The 18090-nt window shown below is 39.7% G+C and overlaps 1 protein-coding gene across 1 annotated transcript in view; it reads right to left on the bottom strand.

Annotated features, from left to right (window-relative positions):
* The window catches only part of PTGER3 (prostaglandin E receptor 3), a 50849-nt gene that overhangs the window by 13530 nt on the left and 19229 nt on the right, over nucleotides 1–18090 (bottom strand). The gene's annotated exons all lie outside the window — the stretch shown is intronic.

Here is an 18090-nt window from a genome sequence, read left to right as displayed (position 1 = left end):
TCTGGTAGAATGGCATTTCTAGGCAAAGACACTCTATTTTCCATTTTCTTTTTTTGAATTTACTCATTGCTTTGCAAATAATTGGAGCTTAATAAATGCTTGTTGGGGGAGGTTAGGTGGCACAGTGGATAGAGCACTGGCCCTGGAGTCAGGAGTACCTGAGTTCAAATCCGTCCTCAGACACTTAATAATGACCTAGCTGTGTGGCTTTGGGCAAGCCACTTAACCCAATTTGTCTTGCAAAAACTTAATGAATGAATGAATGAATGAATGAATGAACGAACAAACGAACAAACAAACAAACAAACAAACAAATAAATAAATAAATTCTTGCTAGACTGGAATTGATATTCAAATCTGCCACAAAAGGACTTTATAGAAATGAAAAGTCTCTCTTAAGAGGACAAAGAAGTCCTCACAGCAGATCATGTTCTAATTCATACCATTGGAAGATAAAATTATTTAAAATATATGCATTAGTTCTATATCATGGAAATATGCAGTATTCAGACTTAGGGAAGTTCCTTGGGAGCAAAGATTATTTCATTTCTTTACCTGTAAATCACAGATCGAGAAATAGAAAGGACATCAGAGGTCAATTAGTCTAATCCTCCATTTTACAGATAAGAAAACTGAGCCTCAACAAGATTAAGTGATACTTCATCAAATTGTCAAAAAATGGAAGGAAATTATTTCCTCAAATTTCTACTATTTGACATTAATTAAAACAAAACCTGGTTCTCAAGCTTCTTAGAGCATGGAATTTATGAAGACTAAAAAAAGTCCATCTCACAAATAACTGAAGTCATCTGTCATCTTGTTTTCAAGAAAAAAATCTACCTACAATGCATCATCAATCACCAGAGAGCTGTGCATCAGGGTAAGCAAAAGATGATAACCTTTCAACTCCCATGGAATTTCCTAGTACAGTGGGACCCCATGTTGGAGCTCCCCTAGAAGAGAAAAGCCTAGGGAGAAAGGCCAAGGAGGAGAGCTGGCCAACTTCAAAGTTGAAGATATGGTTCAGAGACAATGTAGGCAAGAGTGACCCTTCTAATGGTATGATCCCCAATTTCCCTGCAGCTGCAGATTGCCTTTGAAGTTTGTTGACTTTGTGTTTAAGGGAAAGAGCTCTTCCCTGCCTCAGAGACCTGAAAATCTGGGTTCTAGTTCTGCCTGCATTACATACTGTGACAAATCACATGACCTCTCAGTGGACCCAGGCAACTGAAAGAGCAGAATTTATAGAACAAAGGACTTGCCTCCCCAGAAGTCCTCTGCACTTATGAAATCACAGGACTAATCCAAAAGGGGGACACAGACAAAGAGGTCATTTGAACAGACTGCAGGCATTCTTAGAGCTTTTTCTGTTCCTGCTCAGTCTTGTTCTTTTCTGGGAGAATTGGGGAAGATTCTAGAGCCATTGAACCTTGAGCAGATCTGTGTAATGTGATGCCAAGTGTAACTGCCACACAGTTCATGACACTCTCTTCAAGAACCATAGAAGCTGAGCCTGGGGCATAGAGCCATTCAAGGATGTTATGCTGGGTAGAGCACATGACTGCCATGGCTTCTTCCAGCCTTCACTTATTCTTTAAAGCCAAAAGTCATTAAGATAACAAAATTTCATTCAGATTTATAAACAAATCCCTGTCCTCAAGAAACTTATCAGTAAAATGAGCTGGAGAAGGAAATGGTCAGCCACTCTAGGATTTTTGCCAAGAAAACCCCAAGCAAGGTCATGAAGAGTAAGATAGGGGGCGGTTAGGTGGCACAGTGGATAAAGCACCAGCCCTGGAGTCAGGAGTACCTGAGTTCAAATCAGGCCTCAGACACTTAATAATGACCTAGCTGTGTGACCTTGGGCAAGCCACTTAACCCCATTGCTTTGCAAAAAACCCTGGAAAAAAAAGAATAAGATATGACTGAAACACCTGGCCAATATTAGAATGTGGTAATGCCTAAGAGATGGAAAGGGAAGAACCAGTCAGGACTGGAAAGTTAGGAAGCTAATGGGATGAGGCAGCTGAAGGCTAGCAAGGACCTGGGCTAAGATGGTGGCAGTGGGAATAGTCAAGAAGTATGAGGTAAGAACCAGGCCGTATTGGCAGGACTTGGTGACTGATCTGGAATGTTTGTTAAAGCAGGTTGAAGTGAACTCTTAGAAGCATCAGGAACCAGACCTTGGATAGAGTATCAGGGCTGAATGTTTGCTGAGTTGAGAATGATGATGACATGCATAAGCAATGGTACAGGGGCAGATGATAGCAGTGTGCTTCATTTGGATTGTAATCTTCTGCAAGAAGGTAGTCTCTGCATGGATCAAACAAAGAATAATGGGACAAAACTATAAAGGAAGAAAACTAGTATTCAAAGAAGCCTAGAATCTCAGGTTCGAAAAAGGACCCAGTTAGCCACGAGTCCATCTACACTTACTAGTCATTGTATTGGCATCCAGGCTTTGCTTGATGAGCTCTGGTGGGGAGAGATCTCCAAGCCTCCTGGGTAATGAACAGGCCATCCCTTTTCAGAAATGGGCTGAGATCTCTTTCAATCCTGGGCTTCTGGGAGAGTCTAATGCTTTTTCTATCTGACAACATCTCAATGACCTGCTGATGGTCATGTCTCCTAACCCTTCTCTTCTGCACACAAATACTTGGGAGTTCTTTGCAGCAGACTCCCATGCCATGGACTTGAGTATACCCTCACTGTCCTCTGGACATTCTCCAACTTACCCATTTCCTTTTTGTTTGTGTTAAGTTCATTTTTGTCAGCTATAAACTCAACAAACTAACATTTTTATATTCAGAGAAGAGAAAAAGAGAGTTACTTGGGCAACTCTGGCTCTCTCTCTACATACAGACTAGGGTTTCTAGAGTGTGTAATACATTTCACACAATTGTACCAACCCAGACTAGTTAAAGTGGAGCTCCTTCTGAATTCCCTTCAGTGGATTTTTCAAGGTTTCAGTGATGTTCTCTTTATCCGTTTTTAGCCTTCTTGTTGCCACCCCAATTTTCCCATATGACTCCACCCAAAATTAAAAGTGTGGCCTTGTATCAGGTAAGTAGTAGAGTCAAGCAAATATGTCCACAAAATGTTAATGTCCTTTTGGAAATGGATTACAACATTTATGTATAATATGAGAGATGTGGACTAGTAAGTTTACCAATGACTAGAGAGAACTTCCCCAACCAGGGGAAACCTTGGGGTTGGTCCACACAAATAAAAGGTTGCTTTGCTCTGATTTACCTAGATTGGTTTGCTACATTTGCCTCAAGAGAGCAAAAAAGTCTTTATTTTGGTTGGGAGAAAATATTATAAATTTTGAAAACATATCCAACATAATAGATAATACATTCCTCTTGTTGGGTGAATGGCCAACCAAGTAATGGCATATTAAGAGAAAAGAAACAAAGACTATGACAAAATCAGTGGGGCATGAGAAGAATTATATGATCTGATGCAAAGTGAAGTAGAGGAAAACATAAGTACAGTAAAGTAAATAAAAAGAAAAAATAAATTGAATGCTCTGTAATTACAGTAACCAGGGCCTAGAAAATAAGTTGAGCAAATGCAGCTCCTTCCTTTTTTTTTATAGAAGTTGGGGATTGTGAGCATGGAACATTACTTATACAGTTAGATTTGTTTAATGTTAGTTATGCTGAACTGCTCTTTGTTCCTTTTTTTATTCTTTGTTACAAAAGATGTTCTCTCTGGAGAAAGGGAAAAGGATATATTTGGAAATAAAGGTGGTTATAAACAAAATGTAAAAATATATTTAAAAATTACAACTTGGACTCAGTATGTTGACTTCTCTGTCTTTATGGAATTAAACAATGACAAAAATGTTTAATAGTCATCTCTGTGAATATAACTTATATTGTTTAGATTTTGGCAGGAAAAAAGCAATCTATATATTTAATTTCTTGACCTGCTTAGCTATTCCACAATTCTGCTTTGTCTCCATATCTAGAGGAGATTTGCCAAATAAAATATAGTTTGGCCAATAGTTGCAGGTAATTTAAAGGAAGACATGGTGGGGTGTCTCTATTACAGGTTACACACACACACACACACACACACACACACACACACACAAACACACACAGAGGTTGCCTCTCTTTGAGGAACTAACCAAGGGAGGGGAAGAACAAGTTCAATTAGACACAAATTTAGCAGTTCTGCCAAAGTTCCCCCTGCTTCATATGCCTACCTCAGTCTCAGGGGCCATACTTTTTAGAAAATATCATCTGATGAAGTAGAAATAATAATGGATCTTGAAACAAGGAAGACCTGGATTCAAATCCTGACTTTTATACTTACTAGTTGTGTAACTGTGACTAAGTCCCTTAGGTCTCTGAGCTTCAATTTCTGTCAGAAAGATGAAAAAAAATCAGCAGTATTAACTTCCCTAAGCTATTGTCAAAGGGAAAAAGAGGACCAGGCTTATAAAATGCTCTCCAAGCATCAGAAAACCACCAACTGACTCAGATCATAGATAGAGGGCCTCTTAGGGATGGCCCGGTCCAGTCACACACCTATCAGAAACCCCTGGTGTGTCCTAGGCTTTGTTCAATTCCAGCTACCCTGAGGCCCCTTAGAAACAAAGGGGTGTTTTTTCTCTTCCTGCTCCACCCCCTAAGCTAAGGGGGAGAATATATGCATTTTTATATTTTTATTCTATTACTTAACAACAGGATTTACAGTTTCATATTCAAAAAATATGATTCTTGGTTCATGTGTGATTTGAGTTACATGACATAGGAATCCACTAAGGATGATAAATGATTAGAGAGTTATTTCTTGGAAATTAATTTGGGAGAAAAGGAAGAAAACTGGCTGGAAGCCCTAGAGCTCCATTCCACTGTCTTTTATGCATTTCCAAGTTATTAATAAAATCAGTGTTTATGGGAACTCTTTCCATAGGCCAAATGTTATCTGGATTGTTTTATCTTTCATAACCCTGCTGTTGGGTTCCTCTGAAGGACCTGCAGTAGATAAACAGATTCTATTGCTACAGAAGGAGAGCTGAGTTGGAATATCTTCAAACAAATCATAATTATATAATTTAGAGCTTCCTGTGGGAAGGGGCTTCACTGCAGAGCCAAACAAGCTTTACTTTCATTGTTGGCCACCATAAATACAACTCAGCTCTTGTTCTTGAGGTTCATCACAGAACCACAGGTTTGATTCTTTTAAGATTGCTGCTATCTCCTCCCCACAGCAGACTGGAAAACACACAGCAGAAATATCATCACTTCCCTTCATTCGATCATAGATCTAAAGTTGGAGGGGCCTCAGAGTAATCTGCGCCAAATTCCTTCAAATAGGAGATGAGGAAGCTGAAGTCAAATGTAAGTGCCGACCTGCCCAGGAATATCTGGTCCTAAATGGCAAGGTCATGAAATGAATTCAGGTCCTCTGCTTCCAAATTAAATGTTGTTGCATATTAATTTCCATTTAATCTGTCCCCATTGATGCTGTCATTATGGGACTGGCCCATCTTTTTCTGGGCATCAGGTTCACTGATGACATCACTTTCTTCTAAACTGTTTCCCCTTTGGAATGGGCTGGCATGCTCCCACCTCTCCACAGACCCTTCAGTTCTTTGAAACCAATAATATCCCATGACTCATACCCATTCAACTTCATTGGAAAAGCACTGGTGTTAGGTACACCAAAAAGAGATGTTAGTGGTAAGAAAGATGTGTGCCAGAAAAAAGATGAGAAAATCCACTCTACTCTCTTTGCAGATGGTAGGGACCGAGTGTGAAATCTTACCTATGCTGTCAGGCTCCACTAATGTCTTGGTTAACTTGAATAAAAGTTGTCTTGTCTCTTTTTTAATCTTTGTTACTAGGGATGCATTAGTGAGAAGAGACACATTCAGAAATAGAGGTCATTTTTACAAACCCAAAATACTGGACATCAGTGAAAATTAAGGTTAAAAGGCAGATTCACAATAGAGAAGTAGTCAAAAGATATGAACAAGCAGTTTTCCTAAGAAGAATTATATATGAGTAACAGCTTATATGAAAGAATACTTCTAAATAATAAAAAAGAGCATCCCTGTGGTTTCATCTCACAGCCTCCGAATTCAGAAAAGACAACAAAAGAGGGGACAATAGAAAGGTGAAAGCAGTCCTGGTGAATCATCACAACCACTGTGGAAACCAATTGGAATTGTGCAAGTGAAATGTTTCAAATACTCATCTCCTTTAACTCAGAGACTGTAACACTAGCTAATACCCCAAGGTTATCAATAGGAAGAAAGTTCCCTTGAACACTAAAATATTTATAGCATATTGGTAGTAACAGCAAAGCATTGCGAGCATCAAACTGGATGTCCATGAATAGGAAAATGGCTAAACAGATCATGATACACCAAGGTAAAGGACTACCACTGTGATGTAAGAAACAACAAATATAATGAATACGGAGAAGATGGGAAAGACACAGCCTGATGCAAGGCAAATTAATCACAGCCAAAAAACAAGATACACAATGCAAATGGGAAGAAAGTAAATGTTGAAAATTTACAAAGAGACATGAGAAGCAACCCTGACTCAGCTACATTGCCAAGGTGGGAACCATGGGGGCTGTACACTATTTCAAACATTTTTGGAGTGTAGTTTGATTTTGTTGAATTCTTTTTCTCTACTTCCTAAATTTTTTTCTTTAATAATGACAGGGAAGTTTGGGAGATGGGAAGGTTGGGGGGGGGGGGGGAGTCAGGATAAGACATATAATTCTGGATTTGTTGAGTTTAACATATCTCCAGGACATCCAGTTTGAGGTGCCTGATAGGCAGTTCTAGATGCAAGTCTGGCAGTTGACAAAGAGGTCAAAGTTAGGCTTAAATATATCATATATGGTATTATGATTATTTTTTCATTGTTTATTCACAACATAAGCTCTCATTCTACCTCCTAGAAAGGACTTTCCCTCATCCTCAAGCTATTCATGTTCTTAATTTTTAATTATTTTATCATCATATTTATTTATTATTATCTATTGGTTCTGCATTATTGAATCTGCTTATCTGTGTTCAATTGCCTCTGCTAGCTAACTTGTAGGCTCTCTGAGGGCAGAAGGTACTTCTTTTCATCTTGATGTCACCAGGATCCAGCACTGTGGTCATAGCGAGGAGGGATTCCTTGATGCTTATCAAACCGTACTGAAATTTTTCATTTCAAAGAACCTCATTTTAGAGGTGGGTGTGATCCAGATTCTCCTGCTTTCCTAGAGGACCATAAATTTAGAGCTGAAAGGATGTGTCACACCTCCACCAGAAGGAGCATCTAATCCCCCCAGACTGGAATGATTTGACTCCTCCTCTCTACCTCCAGCTTCCCTGGCTTCCTTCCAGCTCTAGCTAGAATCTTACCTTCTACAGGAAGCCTTTCCCATCCCCTTTAATTAAGTGCCAGCCTCCAAATGTCCCAACATCCTGGACTTTGTCACCAAGTTGAGAATGATGCCCCACAGAGAAGGGCTCCCTTGAGAAGGACTTTTTGAACTTGGTTCAGCAGTAGCAGTAGCAAGTCTTCTTTATGGACATTTATTTGCTGGAACCAACCTAAGTTTGAGCCCATTCTGTCCCTAAGTCTTTCTTTCTTTTTTTCTTTTTTTGAATTTTTACAGGACTCAAGCAACTTGCTCAACATAGATAAGTAAGCATTAAGTGTCTGAGGCTGAATTTGAACTCTAGTCCTTCTGACTTTGGGTGCCTAGCCACTGTACTATCTAACTGCCCCTGTCCCTAAATCTTGAGGGAGAAATGTTGATATATGTGTTCTTGGAAAACATGTATTGGAAGTAACCCTCCCTAAAAGCTAATTGATGTAAGGGAGTTAAAAGGCAAGAGTTGGTGGAGGCCAAGAGGATGGGTGGGGGAAGGGGAGAGGCTGCTAGGGGTTCCAGTTCATGGAAAACATCTACAAAATACCTCACAATCCCCTTTGACCTTGAAAAGTAATGATGTAGACTGGCTTTGGCACCCAAAAGTCTTGGTACAAAATGAATTATACACACTATGTCCAAGCTTAAACACAGTGCCGCCTAGTGAATAGTTGACTTTAGACTCAGAAAGACCAGGGTTCAAATCCTACCTCTGAGCTATACTGGCGTTTAATCTCTCAGTACTGCAGGCAGTTCCCTTCTGAAGAGGTTCAGAGCTCCACCAGTGATGGATGAGATTTCCCTCACTGTCAGCTCCCAATGAGCTCACAGGGCCAGTCAAAAATTAAAAAAAAAAAATCAACTCTATGAATTTAGCCTTTCTGGTCAACTCAAGATGAGGAGGGATTACATACATGGGAAGATCTTTTGTAATATTTTTTATTTTAAACTTAGATACAAAACGAGTAAAGAAAACAAACATTGACATAAGTCAGCAAGCCATAAGAGAGGATTCAAGATAAGGTAATCAATTTCTATTTCAAGAAAACCCATATAACTTATAACTCATTGTTTACAATGTGGCTCAGGTTGCTTCCTTGTTGGTTTTCTTTTGTTCTCTGTTGTACATTTTTTAACTTTCTTTTTTCCCCCCTCCCTTACCCACTACACTAAAGAAGGCTACAATTAAGCATGAGTATATGTGCATGTAATATGTAATATATGTGTAATGCATATTTTGATATAAGATATGTGTGTAATGTGTAATGTATATGTGAGATACATATATAAGCAATAAGATATGTAATATGTGATACATATTTGTAATAAGATCTGTATAATATGTAATATATGTGTGATGAATATTTTGTAATAATATGTAATATATATGTGATCCATATATTGTCACAATGTATATAATATGTAATATACATGCACATAGACATCTACAAACACATATACACACCTAGACATCTATAAAAATGCATTCATGTACCTACATGCAATCATACACATATAGGTAAGGTTTTCTATGCCTATTTCCTTCCTTTATCGGTGTCTCTGAAGGTGGAGAGCATCTGCCTTTGGAAATCCAAGTCTTTCCATATTTATCTACATAAACAAGCTGATTATTTCCTATAGCACAACAATATTACAACCCAATCACATCCTATCGGAGAGCTTGTCTATGAAAGTTTCTTCCTGATTTTCTTATTTCCTTTTAGTCTTGGTTACATGGGTTTTGTTTACATAAAAAAGCTTTATAATAATTGAAATTCTCCTTTTTACAATTGAACAATGCTCTCACCTTGTAAGAGATTGTAAAGTCTGATCCTGCAGTATCTACTTCCTCTACAGTTTTTTCCCCCTTGAAGTTCCCTGCCTTGTGTTCTTCTGAAGGAACTTTGTTATTATTTCTTCTAATTCAGCAAAATATTTTTTAGTAAACTAACTGGAATGAAGTTGAATAAATACATTAGTAAGGTAAAACTGTCATTCTAAAAATTATATTGGTTTTTATATACCCATGGAGAGGTCATTTTGTAAAGGAACATACTAAAGCTTATTAAGTCTAATGAGAGTTACCATGAAAATCCCTTCCTGGAGAGGCCATATTCTTATTCCAATCATTGATCAGGAAATTTTCTTCTTGGGAAATGCCTTAAGATCCAATTGACAAATCTGGAACGCATCAGCCCACCCCTCCATCTCTGCCTCTTGGAACTCCATCTCTAGACAAGGCTCACAGCAAGGGTTGGTTTCTTCAGGAGAGTTTTCTGACTTTCCCAGATGTTAGGGATCCTCAAACCATTATGTGTGTGTGTGTCTGTGTCTGTGTGTGTCTGTGTCTGTTTGTGTCTGTGTGTGTGTGTGTACGTGTGTCTGTGTGTGTCTGTATGTGTGTGTGTATCTGTGTATGTGTGTATCCAGGTGTGTGTGTGTGGTATGTATGAATATGTGTTTATAAATCCTGCAGCAGTGTCTATATGTATAAAATAAATGTATAGATATGGACACATATAGAGAGAGATAGATTTGCGAATAGCCAGCATCAAATATTTATGTGGAGTAGCTAGGAGGAGCAGTGGATAGAGTATTGTCCTTGGAGTCAGGAAAGCAGGAATTTGAATCCAGCTTCAGACACTTGACACTTCCTAGCTGTGTGACCTTGGGTGAGTCACTTAACCCTGCTTGCCTTGCATCCAGGGCCTTCTCCAGTCATCCTGATCCATATCTGGCCACTGGACTGAGATGACGCTGAAGGAGAAAGTGAGGCTGGGGACTTAGCACAGTCCCTCCCCCCCAACTCAGATTCAATTCACATGCTTATCATGGCTTCATCTCCTTAGTATCATGGTCTTCTCCAAAAATGAAGGACAAAAAACAACACCTTCTACTGCAAGGCACAAAAGAGACAAATAGGACAGTGAATAGCAAGCCTCCCCTGAGGTCAAGCAGCGCTCAGTTCAGGTGCCACTCCTGATTCTCATTGACTAGGAGACCCTGAATACATCACACTCCATGTCCCAAATGCATACCTGTAAAACGAGGGGTTTGGAGCTGAAGGCCTCTACAATCCTTTCCAACTGCAGAGAAGATATTGTTTTGCTGTTGTCAAGGGAATTTCTCACTGTGAACTCTAAAGATCAATGAAATTATAGTTCTGTGTTTTTTTTAATCCTTCATTTACTTATCTGTTAATATAAGTTTACCTCAGTGGAAAAGTAAGCTGCCTGAAGGTAGGCACTGTATCACTTTGCTTGTGCATCCTTAGATTCCAGCACAGTGCCTGGCCAGTTTGTTGGTGGAGTGATTGGTTGACTGATTGAGTTAGCTCTAGAAGACACCTTAGAATTCATTGAATTCCCTCAACTTCATTTTACAAGATGTAAAAACGACATTTAGAGAATAAACAATGGGTCCATGGTCTCACCACTTGGAAGCAACTGAGAAGGAGATTGGGGATCCTCTAAATCAGAGTTAGTCTTCCTTTTCTTCCACTGGAATGAAGGTTATTTCATATCAACATTAAATGACATCTAATACCACTCTTCCTCTCACAGAAGGGGTTACTTGGCTCTCAATCAATCACCAAGTATTTACTTTTTGGACAGGCAATGGGGTTAACTGAACTTGCCCAAGGTCACACAGCTAGGTAATTATTAAGGGTCTGAGGTTGGATTTGAACTTCTGACTTTATGGCCGTTGCTCTATCCACTGCACCACCAAGCTGCCCCTCACCAGTTATTTATTAAGGTCCTATGATACTCAAGTTACTGTTATGGAGAAAAGTAAAACAGTCCCCATCCTCAAGGGGTTTACATTTTAGTTCAACTGCAGAGCTCTGGCCCCTTCAAAGCAAACCAAACATGTGTGGAATAAACCTCATAAATGGCAGCTCCATGCAAGAAAGAACAGTCACCAAGAAGCATTTTTCAAATGCTGATGATAGGGAAAAAAAGGCAAGAACATGGTTTCTTCCTTAAAGGAATTCATATCCTCAGAGTTAATCAACATATCACCTTTAAGATTTGCAACTGGTCTAAGCAAAAAGTGGATATGAATTGTGCTAAAGGAGAAGTCATCATACAGAGGAAGGCTCCAGAGAAACCTAGGAAGACTTGACTGAACTGATGCATGGGGAAGAAGCAGAACCAGGAGAACAAATTCCAAAATAACAACATTAATGACAAAAGACTTGAGCACTCTGAACATTGTAACAATGACCACAACTCCAGAAGACCTATGATGAAACATGAACCCCTGGTTACAGACAGTTTGGAACAAGACTGAAGCAAGAATTTATTTTGTTTGGACATGTATATTTTATAATAAGGGTTTTCTTTTTCTTTTGAGGGGAAGAGAAAATAAATTTTTGCTAATTAAAAATAATTTTAAAAGAATCTTTTTTTTACTTTACATATGCTATCCCAATTGATCCTCACAGTAATCCTATGAGATAGTAGATATTATCATTATGATCCTTATTTTTCAGAGAAGGAAACTGAGCCTGGGAGCACTTAAGGGACTTGTCAGGGTCATGTAGCATTTGAATTCAGGTCTCCTCTAGTCATTTTTAGTCAGAGCTGGCAGAAACTCTGTTTAATCTTTTTTCCATCATAAGAATGGGGCCCTCTCTACCCTCTATGAGGGTTGCCACCTTCTATTCCAGGGCATCACAAACCAACAGATTCATGGACTAGGCAGGGATAAGCTTTAATCTCTCCATTTCTCCTCCCTTTTGGTTTTGGTTGAATAGTCATTTACTAAATGTCTGAGAAATGGAATTGGATTGAGACCAAGCATTTTTGTTTATCCTTTTTCCCTAACTGAAGCCCAAAGTTTCCAGATTATAATGGAGGAGCCAGTGGGTAATGGAGGTTTAGACTTCCTAGGATAGATGAGCCAGTAGGTAGTGTGGAATTTAATGACTGTCCTTTATTTTCAAAGACCATGATATCAAGGAAGTGAGGTCATGACAAGCAAGTGAACCGGATTTGGGTGTTGCGGGGTGGGGGTGGGGGTGCTATGCTAAATCCCAAGTTTCGCTTTCTCCTCCAGAGTCATCTGGGTCCAGTGAGTCAGGCCCTGGGTACAAGGCAATCAGGTTTTAGTGAATTGCCCAGGGTCACATAGCTAGGATGAGTCAGAAGTCTGAGACCAGATTCGAACTCCTGTCCTCCTGCCTGCAAGAGCAATGCTCCACCTACTGTGCCACCTAGCTGCCCTAGAGTGGGATTTAGACCTCCCTGGAGGACTTTGTTGGGGTTTGGTTCTAAGAAGGACCCACAGGAGTGGATGTCCTGCACATTTATGACCGAGCTCAGTCTCATTATTTTTTATCACGCCTCATTTGTTTTTAACTAGACATAGTTTGATCACAAATAAACTCATCAGATCAGACTGAATGTGAGTGATAGGCGAGTGTGGTGCTTAGTGGAAAGCAGCGGATGTCATAAGATTGGGGTTTGAGTCACAGAATGAGGAGATTAAGGCTGGAAGAGACCTAGAGACTGTCTTGTGCCAGCCATACCAGAAAGGAATTCCCAGGATAACACACCCAAGAGTCAGGCTCTGAAGAGAGCTGATGCCAAGAAAGCCTTCCTAACTAGAGTTGACCTGATGGGGACAGAGACTATGACTCTCCCTTGTCAGAGGTCTTCCAGCAGTGTTGGGGGCAGGCTCTGGAACTGACTATGATTGAGGGCAAGTGACTTAATTATTCTGAGTCTCAGTTTTCTTGTATGCCAAATGGGACCAATGATACTTATAACAGCTTTCTGCCTGAGCTGGTGTCTCAGAAAGTGCTATGTATACTTTAACATTAACAGGAATCATTATTGCTTTTTAAAACCTCTCCTTGGAAGGGCAGGAATTTACCATGATTAAGCTATAAGAAAAGAGTTCAAAAAGTATATTAGACCTGAGTTCGAATCTGATACTGGTTACTGATAAGTAACCTCTGATACTTATTGTCTGTGTGACCTTGGGGGAGTCAACTTTCTGAGGCCTCAGTTTCCTCATCTGTAAAATGAAAAGGAAAGAATTGGCTAGTTTCTAAAGTTCCATGGTCCTCCAATGGGATGTTCTAGGCCCAAAAGACCATTCCAAAAGAAAGTTTAAAGAAAGGCTCCTGAAAATAATGGTGTGTGGAGATTGGGAAAGGCCTCCTGCAGAGGCACAATATAAATTGGGTAGTGAAGGAAATCAACAGATTCTAAGGAAGGGGCAGAATACTCCAAACATGGAGGTTCACTTCCACAAAGACTCAGAAATATCCTGCCCTGTTTAAAGACCTGCAAGTCAGCCAACACAACTGAGTCACAGAACATGGAGAAGACATCAGCAGGAAGACAGGGAAGGGAGGAAGAAGTCTTTCAGAGTAAAAGGATGCCTTGTTCCTTTAGTCCCAGAGGTAAAAGAGACTTCTACTGGAGGATGACCAGCTCATGGAAAATTCCTAAGAGCTGCCACAATAAGGCCCTGGATGGACTTCACCCACCAAAGCCTTGCTCTGTTGGCCTACAAAAGATCTGTTCTGAAGGAGACGTACTTTTTATGGACAGTCAAGGAAAGAATTGTTTTGCTGAATCATGCATACTTGTTAGGAGTCTTACTTTTATTTGTTTGTTAGTTTATTGTTAATGAGGGAAGAAGTGAAGAGATATAAATGTGTATAAAGGAAACGTAAAACAAAATTCAAATTGTTTAATTTAGGTTTACTTTAGAGTCATTGGCCCTGTTTCTTAGGTCAGTGTGACTGGGAGAAGTCAAAATTCTAAACTCTCCTCTGGAAGGGAGGCTTCCCCTCCATGTGAAGAGCTTTCATCCCTTTCAAGGACTGGTGTAAGATGAGCTATGATACATCATGCAAAGAAGGCTCTCCTATTCTGCATGGGATCAGGATTTCCAACCCCTAGGACTCAGGTGTCAAGGAGGGGCCTGGGAAAGGAGACTTGTTTTTCTGGAATTTTTGAAAGAGATAATGTTAAGATTCAAGAGGCCATTCCCCCACTCTCCTTCCCTCTCCTCTGCCCCACCCCAAGTTCTAACTAAGCCAAGAATGCTTTGCTCTGGTTTCTTGTCTAGCCAAGGAGTAAAGAGCTCAGAAGTCTGGTATGGACCACCAGGAAAAATGCTAACTGTCAGCTCCCAAGGAATTTCTGACCAAAAGTGTAGACTTGGGTGCATCCTTCAAGGCTTCAATCAAGTAACAAAAATAACCCACATTTCCATACTTCTCTAAGTTTTAAAAACATTTTCTCCACAGTGAGAGACAGTATGGGAAAGTGGATATGACATCAGACTTGGGGTCAGGAAGACTTGGATTCAAACCCTTTCCAGTTAGGTGACCCTGGACAAATTTCTGGGTTCCTCAGGTTCCTCATTTGTAAACTGATGGTGGTAATGGTTATATGAGACCAGAGAAGTTGTTGGTTCTATGATCCTATGTAACTTTATAGTTTATCTTACTTGCAAAAATAGAGACCCATAGAAATGATCATTTTCTGCACCACTGAACAGTGACTACACACTGACCATGAATACTTATGACTTTTCTCCCAACACAAAACATGAACTTGGTGAAGTTTGCAAGCTTTTTTTACAGTTAAGTGTCCCACTGTTGACTGGAAATGGGGCTATGACATTCCCAATTGTTCAAGAGAAAACCAAGATGATGGAACTTCTTTCTCCCCACTGTTCAAGAAGAAACCAAAGTTGAAATCTCTTCCTTGCCATGGTCCCCAGAAAGACCCTCTGAGTCTTTCCAGCATTCTCAATGAGTCATCTAAGCTCTATTTCAGAGACACCTATAAACCAGATAGTCAATCCCCATATTAAATGGCTGTTGAGAGAGGGAAAAAATGTAATGATGAGATGATAACACCTTTATCTCCTTTCCATTAGAACTGCAATCAGACAGACTTAGCTCTCAATGGGCTTTTCATATTTCCCAGGCATGTCCTATTTTGGGGGGCACATAGCCATGACAAAACACAGCTGGCTCTTGGCAGGGAATATGAGGCAAATAATTCCCTTCTTCACCTTCCCTTCAGAGAAAGGTTATCTGGCATCATCATACCATAGCAGCAATTCCCACACCCAAAGTTTCTTATGATAATTCTTTGTGTGTGTGTGTGTGTGTGTGTGTGTGTGTGTGTGTGTGTGTGTGTGTAGATAGATAGGTAGGGTAGATAGAGATAGAAGATAAATAAATAGATAGATAGATAGATGACAGATAGATGTGGTGATTAATTTTTCTTAATTCTTTGTTTCTCTCTTTCTTTTTTATTATTATAAACTAGCTTGCTGGCGAGGAGAGAAGAAAACATAAATAGGAGGACTTGTTTTAAATTTTCCAGATTGAAAAAAATCAATAGACTCTGACTTGGGATTGTATTATGAATATTTGTGTCTCTGCAGGGCCTTCTACCTGCTGGGAAATTAGGAAATGGGTATTAAAAGAATGAATGAATGCAGTGGATGATTACAAATTATAAAATATAAATGATGAAGTTTCTCATGAATTTCCCCCAAATGGTCTTTGACTAGAAAGAAGTCAAAATAAGAGCAGGTCAGACTAATCTAAGGGAAAAACCTGAAATTATTATGTAAGTCACCAGTATCAAGATAGATGTAGCAGTGTTTTGTACCATGTTTGGGAAGGCTTTGTCAACACTTCAATCTCCATTAGATCTGTGCTTCTGAGAAGAGGAAAGGGCAGCCTCTTTATCTCCAGTGGCCTTAGCCAGACTCATTGCTTCCACTGTTGATTTAGAGAGATTGTTACTTTTCACTTGGATGGCAAAATAAATAAATGCAACCGGGGCAACTGTTCAGGAGGGACCAGTTTCTGGCCCCTGCCTTCTCCATGACTGGTGTACCTTGGAAAAGAAGACCACCATTTGATAATAACCGCTCATCTGTTGGGCCTCAGTTTCCTCCTATGTAAAATAAAGGGGATTGAATGCTGCGCATCTTAGAGGATCTCTGAGGGTTAAATCTAGGCCCTGTGATGTGAGACTTCCACGAGTTTGCTTTTGATGCTGCTTTTTCACAGGAAGAGGAGCAATGTGGTCTAGTGAGAGGGAGTGTGGTCTAACAGACAGTATGCTCTATTAGATTCAGGAAGGTCTGGGCTTTGAATCTTGCCTCAGATGCTTCCTAAAGGTAGGACTCCAGGTTGTCATATTCTGTGCCTTAATTTCTCTGTTTGTAAAAGGTGGGGGAAACAGTTTGGACTCAATGTCGTCCAAAGTCCTTTCCATTTTCTAAATAATTTTAAAAGGTTATGTTGATTATAATATGGAAAATACTTAAATGATATTATTTACGAGACACAAATTTGTTCAATGGATTTTGAGGTCTTGCAGAATTTCCCCATTTTTATAGGATTGTTCTGAGTTCAATTCACAAACACTTATGAGGCGCCTACTGTGTACTGAGCAGACAATTAGGAGCATAAGATTGTAGATTTGGAGTTGGAAGGGAACTGTGAAGAGTTTTGAATGCTGCTCTATTTTACAGCTACAGAAAGAGTGTAAGACAGAAAAGCTACCAAGACAATGCAGCAGCAGATCCCTGCTGTGTCTAATACAGGCTTTGGGCTAAGCTCTGCAGATACAAATACAAGCAAAAGGAAAGATATCCTTGTCTTCAAGAATGTGCCAGGCTAATAAGTGAAGAGAGCCTCACCTTCAATAAAATTCTAGGTGTATGACCTTGGGCAAGTCTCAGTTTCTCCATGGCCTTGGCAGTTTTCTAAAATTAGAGAGAGAAAAACACAGAGACAGAGACAGAGAGGAAGGGGGAGAGAGAGAGACAGCAACAGAGAGACAGAGAGACAGAGAGACAGAGACAGAGACAAAGACGGAGATGGAGATGGAGATGGAGACAGAGTCAGAGACAGAGAAAGACAAAAATAGAGAGAGAGAGAGACAGGGAGTTCTTCCTCAAACAGATGTTCTCTACTATGGTTCTCAAAGTGTGGTGGGTCCCTTCAGTGAGTCTGAGAGGTCCAAACTATTTTATAACAATATTTGTATGATTTTATTTATAATACATTAAATATCAACAGATATAAATCATACACAAAGGGATTACTCAGAAAGTTTTAAGCGTGTAAAGGGCTCCTGAGCTCAAAAGTTTTGAGAACAATTGTTCTGTGCTAATGAATTTCTGGCTCTGGTTCCTCTCCTTATTAAGCTTAAAGTGACTTGCCCAAGGTCATGTCTAAGAGAAACAGGATGTGAATTCAGACATCTTGATCCTGTTCTGAGCATCATGATGGAGGAAGGACATTTCTTCTTTTTTAAAACTGGGAAAATAATAGGTTAGGCTGAGGCTCAATAAAAATGAGATAATTATGAGAGGTGTTGAGAGAGTCTAAGCATTACCTATAGCGGCTGCGGCCAATGCTGATTATTTACCAAAATCCCAGCCGTGTTCACAATCGTATAATTTCATTGTTTTAAAACAGTAAAACCAGTGTTTTTTACACTATCATGTACAGACATTAGAGTTCAGAGGGGAAAAGATACACTAAATGGCTGTTGTTGCTGTTTTGTAATCTTGTGAATTCCTTGCAGAGAAAGTTCCAGTCAAGAAAATCAGCGTTTATTAAGTATTTAACATTTGCCAAGCCACAGGCTAGATCCTGGGGCACAAGAACAAACGTTAAGCCGT

This window comes from Macrotis lagotis, chromosome 2 (genome assembly GCF_037893015.1).
Source record: "Macrotis lagotis isolate mMagLag1 chromosome 2, bilby.v1.9.chrom.fasta, whole genome shotgun sequence".
Lineage (NCBI taxonomy): Eukaryota > Metazoa > Chordata > Mammalia > Peramelemorphia > Peramelidae > Macrotis > Macrotis lagotis.
This window is presented reverse-complemented; position numbering and strand designations above follow the sequence as displayed.